Below are 8,471 nucleotides of genomic sequence, written 5' to 3' on the forward strand. Positions count from 1 at the left end.
CTTCTGCCTGCCCATGATCCATATCCCTATATTCCTTGCATATGGAATATGGAATATATGTACTTACCTAAAAGTCACTTTAACACCCCTGTCATATCTGCCTCCCCCACCAATCCTGGCAGGGTGTACTGCACTCTTCTGTGTAAGAAAACTGCCCCCTACATCTCCTTTGAACTTACCCCCTCACATCTTAAATGCATATACCCGAGTATTAGACTTTTCAACTCTGGGGAAAAGATTCTGACCATCAACCTTGTCTATGAATCTTATAGTTTTATAGCCATCTTTCAAATCTCCGCTCAGTCTCCACTGCTCCAGAGAAAAGTAACAGATTTTCTAGCCTCTCCTTATGGCTATTATCTCCACCAGCATTAGATTAGGAAAGCCAAGCTGTCAAATGTAATTGTCCTTTCTCCATTGGATTGGACAGCAACAGAATATGGCAGGCGTATATTATCACTGCTCTGTTGAGGTTTTGTGGTTAAGGTCAAAGCAAAGACACTCATCACCGACCTTAAAGAATGTTGACCACAAATGCTGAGTGATCTCTGTGGCCTTTACCAGGTTAAATCTGTCGTTAAGTGAAGCACATTTCCAAGCATGCAACGGCAGTGAAATCATAAAGCAGGATAGACAAATAATTGGAAATCTTCTCCCAGAAGGCCAATCAGGAAATGGAATGCACAGAAATTCCTTCAAATTTAATCTATCTTTTTAAGCTAACAAACTAAGTCATTAAATTACTGGACTATGATGAAGACAAGTAAGCTTTAGCAAAACGTTTTGAAATTATGAAGTTGTTTTGTAAGAACAATGGGAGAAGGGTGAAGAACTTGACATTGATTCTTAGTTGGTAGCTGGGATCTGGGACTTTTGACATCTCCACAACAGTCATGGCCCCCTCTCATCTTGGTCAGGATTCTCACCTGGTAGGAGGTGAAGAGATGAATGTTGGGCACGCCACCATATATTTTGTCTCTCTCCCCACCATTGTAGTTTTTTTTCTCTCTTGCAATGAGGCAAAGGAAGGGATTGATTGAGATGAAAGGTTCTTGTGTTATTGCTGGTGCAGGGGATGAAAAGTGATGAGGTGTCCTGAGTGAGTACACAGGGTGAATGCATGAGGGGTTAGTACTGTGCCTTGGCATTTAATGGTGACAAAGCCCTTTGACACTTAATGGTATCACCATCACTCAATTTCCCTCAGTATCATCATCCTGGGGGTGAGATTTTAGAGGCCATTATTAAGAGTGAGATTGCAGAATAGTTGGAAATGCATGGTAAAATAGGGGTCTGTCAGCATGACTTTGTTAAGTGGAGGCCATTCCTGATAATTCTGTTATAATATTTCAGGAGATAACAATCAAGTCAGACAGAGGACAGTCAGTGAACGTGATCTATTTGGATTCCAGAAGGCCTTTGACAAGGTGCTGCACAGGAATCTGCTAAATAAATAGCCAATGGTGTTAGGGGTAAGGTACTGGAATGGATAAAGGATTGGCTGACCGGGTAGAAAGCAGAAAGCAGGAATAAAGAGGTCTTTTTCAGAATAGCAGCCAGTGACTAGTGGAGCTCCACAGGGTTCGCTGTTGGGACTATAACTTATCATGTCATACGATAATGACCTGGATGGAGGAACTGAGGGCACTGTTGCTAAATTTGCATATGGTACAAAGATAGCTGGAGGGGCAGGTAGTGTTAAGGAAGCAGACAGATTGCAGAAGCACTCAGACAGGCTAGGAGAGAGGGCAAAGAAGTATAAGATGGAATACAATAAGGTTATGCACTTTGTTTGGAAAAATAAAGGCACAGACGATTTTCTAAATGGAGAAAGGCTTTAGAAATCTGAAGCACAAAAGGTCTTATGTGTCCTAATTCAGGATTCTCTTAAGGTTAATGTTTTGGGCTTTCTGTCTAAGGAAGTATTGGCTGGTGTTGGAGGAGGACCAGAAGAAGTCTACAAAATTGATCCTGGGGATGGTGGGCTTGTTATATCAGGTGTGATTACAGCTCAGGGTATGTACTTGTTGGAATTTAGAAGGATGAGGGAGGATCTGATTGAAGAATGTTCAGAAGCCTGGATAGACTGGATGTGGAGTAAATGTTTCTACTAGTAGGAGACTCCAGTTCATGAGGGAATAGCCTCAGAGTGAAGGAAGAACCCCTTAGAACTGCGATGAGGAAGAATTTCTTCAGTCGGATGGTAGGTTAATCTGGAGAACTCTGAACTCTGTCACAAAAGACTATGGAGGCCAGGTCTTTGAGTAACCTTAAGACAGAGAAGGACAGGTTCATAATTAGTAAGGGTATCAAAGGTTATGGGGAGAAGGCAGAACAAGAAATCGAGAAACACATCAACCATGCTGAAACGGCAAAGTGATTTACTTATATATCACTACAGTGGCCAAAACAGCAGGTCAGAGGCTGGAAATACTGTGGTAACTGACCATCTGATTCCCCAAAGCCTGTCCGTTGTCAATGAGGCACAAATTAGGAGTGTGATGCAATACTCCCCATGTGCCTGGATTGGTGTAGCTCCAACAACACTGAAGAAGCTTGACACTATTAAGGACAAAGCAGCCTGATTGATTGGCATCACATCCACAAACATCTGCTACCTCCACCACTGATGCTCAGTAGCAGCAGTGTGTAATATTTACAAGCTGCACTGCAGAAATTTGCCAAAGATCCCGAGACAGCACCTTCCAAACCCATGACCACTTCCATCTAGAAGGGGAACGGCAGCAGATACATGGGAACACCAGCACCTGCAAGTTGTACTGCAATCCACTCACCATCCTGACATGCAAATATATTGGCCTTTCTTCACTGTTGCTGGATCAAACTTTTCGTATTGAGAGCAAGTGAGAGAAGATGCTGCATGCCATACTGAGAATGGTAGAGCATGAGCCTTGGTTAAAGCAGTGGTAGACTGCTTGTGAGGAAGACGATAGTGGAAGGCAGAAGATCATTGGCTCCCTGCCTGCGCAGCTGGATGCTCCTGCAGAACATGAAGATGATACTGACCCATGCCAGTTCACTTCAGGGTGGCAGGGTTTGATGCTGTGGTCTCCTTTGATAGTCTTGAGAAAAGAGCCATATTGCTTTCTCCAAACTTGCCCACTAGGGCCTCCAAACCCCTGGTAAACTGTGGTTGCCAAGAGATATGGTGCATGCGTAATGGGGTGAGAAGAGGACAATTGCATGGGATACCTCATGGGTAGAACACCCATCCATGAAATTCCCCGAAATTGACCCTTAGCTGATTTTTGGTAAATTCCAGCTCATTGATACTAAAACTGAGTGCCTAAAGTAACAAGGTGCTGAGTTAGTTACATTAAAGAAAGAGAAAAAGTAGGATTTTTACAGATTTGCAAATTCATAGGTTTGAGGAAGTAAGTTTCTGAAAACTGTTACAACTGAAGCGGAAAGTGAAGTGGTAAATTTCAGGAAGTAAGCATACATTATAATGTACATTTTGCATATTATATTATTATCAATGATGAAATCTTTAACTCTTTCAGCAGCACAGATTAGTGTACGGATGGAATAACTTGGCAATTTCCATGCAGTTTCTGTTTGGGAAGCACTCATAGATGTGTGACTAAATGACACCAGAACCAGTTCAACATGTCACTAGAAAGTTTCTCCCAGCACATAGGGCACTGGGAATGCATGGGGCAGAATATGAGACACCCAACTGTCCACAGATACAATATCAACATCACTGTCCTCATTATCTCTGTTACCTCTTCAAAACATTCCAGCAAGTTGATGAAACAGGATTTTCCCTTAATAAATCCTTGTCGGAATTTCTTAATGAATCTGCACATGCCTATGTGATCGTTAACTTTGAGTTATTGTTTTGAGAAGGTTCCCACCATTAAATTTAAACTATTTACTAGGGTTACAAGCTTTTTTGAACAAGGCAGAAAACAAATAATTAAAAACTATGGGTGGAATTTTCCAGCTTTTGAATTGCATGGACAATGAGGAGAAAATTTGGAAAATACTGAGAAAATTTTTTAAAATCTTCAATTTTGAGAAAAAGAATTCAATATTTCCCTTAAGGTTTATTTGGTTAGGAGAAAAATATGCTTGTGAGCAGCAAGTGGCCTAGATGTATGTATCAACATCTCATTATGATCTATGATAACGCTGTGTGGAACTGGAGGAACACAGCAGGCCAGGATCCATCAGAGGAGCGGGAAAGCTGACGTTTTGGGTTTCTGAAGAAGGGTCCCGACCCAAAACGTCATCTTTCCTGCTCCTCTGATGCTGCCTGGGCTGTTGTGTCCCTCCAGCTCCACACTGTGTTATCTCTGACTCCAGCATCTGCAGTTCTTACTATCTTATTATTATCTACAATTTTCCCAGACGCCAGTGAGAAACCCGAGGGTGCCACTACCCAACATGAAAATCAATGGGCAACTGGAGCTTACCAACATCTTCATGTTGGCCTGCATTCCCAACATCTCAGGGTACAGTCCATGGGCAACAAACGTCAGCACGGTTTGTCTTCAGAAGTCAATATCGGTAAAGTGCGACCCTCACCACATCGGTGACTAGTTTCGGACAAAATCTATGAGATAGTTCACCATTTCAATGCTGCACTTTGAAGCTCACCACTATACATTGCAAAGCTGGTTTCAGGCAGGCAATTTGTCACGTTCACCAACAGTACAGTCAAGACAGTGGGCATGTTGCTGTAGAGAAGCACGCTACATTAGTGTCAAAATATAGCATATGCGAGAAATCTATGCAGCAAATGCACTGCATGAGCTTCGACCCAATGGTCTTACCTTATAATCTAACAGGAGTAGTCCTTAGTCTAATCAAGCCCTACTATGGTCAGTCCCATGGTATCACTGCAATCAGGCAACATTATCATCCAATCTTGGTCCATGGTCCATGATGAGTCAGTTGCTTTGTGCAATCAGAGTTTGAGTGTTCATATAATTCTAGTCTGGGGATTGGGCCATGGTTTGTCCAGGGGTTGAGACTAAACATAGAGCCATGCAGCACAGAAACAAACCAGGTTTCCCAATTTAAACTAGTCCCATTTGCCTGCATTTGGCCCATATCTATCTAAGCCTTTCCTGTCCATTCCTAAACCTAACACACACATCTTCGGACTGTGGACGGAAACCGGAGCACCCGGCAGCAACCCACACAGCCATTCGAAGATAGAATTAAACCCAGGTCCTAGTATTGCAAGGTAGTGATGCTAACCACTGAGTCATCCCTCCACAACCATAATGTCCTTCTTCAGATAAGGAGACCAAAGCTGCACGCGATACTCCAGATGTAATCTCGCCAAGCTCTGCACAACTGCAGCAAGCCATCCCTGATCCTGTACTTGAATCCACTCACTGTGAAGACCAACATACCTTTTGTCTTCCTTCCCATTTGCTGCAGCGGCATTTTCAGTGACAGGTGTATAAGGACACTCAGGTCTTGATGCACCTCCCCTTTTCCAAATCGATTGCCATTCAGATAATACTCTGCTTTCCTGTTTCTGCTACCAGAATGGATAAACTCACATTTAATCACATTATACTTAATCCACTATGCATTTGCACACTGACTTAACTTGCTCAAAATCACACTGAAACTTCTCTGTATCCTTCTTGCAGCTCAAACTCCTGCTCAGCTTTGTGTCATCTGCAGATTTGGAGATATTATATTTGGTTTCCTCATTTAAATCATCAATATATATTGTAAATAGCTGGGCTCCAAGCACTGATCCCTGCACTGTACCAGGCTTCAATCTAGAGGGATCTCCAGTCTCCTCACCTCGTGCCCTCCATGTTAGAAGACATTCTGGCAGGGCTGCTTCTGACCTGACCCAGCAGCCCCGGTCACCTCAGAGGAGGAAGGAGCCCTCACAAAGAATGCCCCATGCAGCTCGACAGCCCACGGAAATTGGGCAAACAGTGCAACTTCCCACACTACATGAGTGTTGCAAAGGCTTGTATACAGCTGAACTTGATTTGGAGGTGGGTAACTAGTAATCAATTTGGATCCACAGATTTTGTTCATTTTTGAACATTACACTCTAATCCCCTGATGATCCTGGTGGTGCATGATGTTACACAAGCTGACATTACATCTTCCTAGACATTCTCAATAACCTCAGCTTTTATGACTTGGTTTCATTTCAGCCACAAATATAATTAATGTTTGAGATTGGGGAAAGTGCGAGCAGCCAGCCCAGGTGCAGCACATGGACTGCAAGCCCCAGAACAGCGCATGGGCTGTGAGCCCTGGTACAGCGCTTGGGCTGCAAGCCCAGTAACAGTGCATAGGCAGCAATCCCAGGAACAGTGCATAGGCTGCGAGCCCTGGAACAGTGCATAGGCTGTGATCCCAGGAACAGTGCATAGGCTGTGATCCCTAGTACAGTGCATAGGCTGCAATCCCAGGAACAGTGCATAGGCTGTGATCCCTAGTACAGTGCATAGGCTGCGATCCCTAGTACAGTGCATGGGCTGTGATCCCTGGAACAGTGCATGGGCTGCAAGCCCTGAAACAGTGCACAGGCTGCAAGCCCCACAGCGGCATGGGGAAGTAGCCCTGGAGCAATATGCGAGGACGGAGCCCTGGAGAAGTGCACAGGCAGTGAGTCCTGGGCGGAGACTAGCATGGGGGAGGCAGTCCGCCCACTGACCTGGGAGCATTCGAGACCCAACATGGAGAAGACTGGGTCTTGGAGCAGAGTGGGGATGGCTATTGGACTGGGTCTGGCGTGGGCAGTCAGAGCCGGTGGGAAGGCCCTGCACTGAACTGCTACAGTGTCAGGTCTATTTGAAATTTCCTACCTTACTGTAATGTCAACCCTTTAATGATGTCCTTTTTTAACATATTTTTCAACTCTGTAGGTAAAGTAACTATTTTTATTCCTCTGCTGTATCCAAGAATTGTACCTAAGTACTGTACCTAAGATGTCAGCATAAGAAGGCGGACCTTGTAAAGTTCTACAATGAAGTACACATAACATTAAAAGGATATTCTACATTCTGTACCCCATTAATCACTGGCTGCCACTTGGAAGAAGGCCCATTTATTCCTACTCTTTGTTTCCTATCTGCTAACAAGTTTTCAATCCTCTTTGTTATATGACCTCCAATAGTATACATTTTAATTTTACACACTAGTTTCCATATGGGACCCAAGTGAAAACTTCTGAAAATTCAAATAAACCACATATACTGGTTTCATCTTAGCCACTTTACTAGTTATAACCTCAAGACATTCCAGTAGATTTGTGAAGCCTTTCATAAATCTAATCTGACTCTTTCCAATCTTGTCACTACTTTCCATCGCTTATTATATTTTTTGGAACAGAATTTAGTATTTTTCCCACTACTGATGTCACATTAATTTGTCTATAATTCATCATTTTCCCTCTGCCTCACTTCCTAAAATAGTAGGGTTGCATTAGCTACCAACCAATTCATAAGAACTGTTCCAGAGTAAAGTAGAATTTTGAAAAATAACCACGAGCACATCTGCTATTTCAAGAGTCAATTCTTTGGGTACTCTGGGATGAAGTTTATCAGGCCCAGGGGATTTATCTGCTTCAATCCCATTTGTAACCCTAGTACCATTTCCCTACTAATGTTGGTTTATTTCAATTCCTCCTTCCTATTAGGGCCTGCATTCCCCCATAATATTGGGATGTTATATGGATCTTCCTTTATGAGGATAGAACTGAAGTATGTATTTAATTGTTTCAGAGATAGTACGAGCTGCAGATGCTGGATAATCTGCAGAGCTGGATGAACACAGCAGGCCAAGCAGCAGAGGAGCAGGAAAGCTGACGTCTAGACCCAAAACTTCAGCTTTCCTGCTCCTCTGATGCCACTTGGCCTGCCGCGTTCATCCAGCTCTACAACTTGTCATCTATGTTTTTAATTGATCTGCCATCTATTTGTTCCCTATATAAATTCTAATATATATCTGATTGAGGAGACCTATATTCATCTTTACTGATCCTTCTTCTTTTCACATACCCATAGAAGATTTGCTATCAGTTTGAGTGCTCATTGCAAGCTTACTGTCATACTTCATTTTATCCATCTTAATGAGTGTCTGTCTCCCTTTGCTGGAATGTAAACTGTTCCTAAACTTCATGTCAGTGTTTTTCTCACCAAATTGTATGCCTCTTCCTTGGTCTTAATCCCCTTGTTAGCCACGTTTCATGCTTTAATTTTATGCCGAAATGGGAAGAATAACTTTTGTAGCTCTTCCATGCACTCTTTAAGCGTTTTCCATTACATATCAACAGTCATCCCTTCAAATAACAACTCCCAATGATCATAGCTAGCACTTAACTCATGCCATTGTAATTCCCTCTATTTATATTCGGGACCCTTGTCTGAGAAACAACTACCATTGCACTTTATCTTCATGAAGAATTCTATCCTCTTATATTCTTCAGAGGGCCAGTGTGGATTTGATGAGCCGAA

This window comes from Stegostoma tigrinum, chromosome 3 (genome assembly GCF_030684315.1).
Source record: "Stegostoma tigrinum isolate sSteTig4 chromosome 3, sSteTig4.hap1, whole genome shotgun sequence".
Classification (NCBI taxonomy): Eukaryota; Metazoa; Chordata; class Chondrichthyes; order Orectolobiformes; family Stegostomatidae; genus Stegostoma; species Stegostoma tigrinum.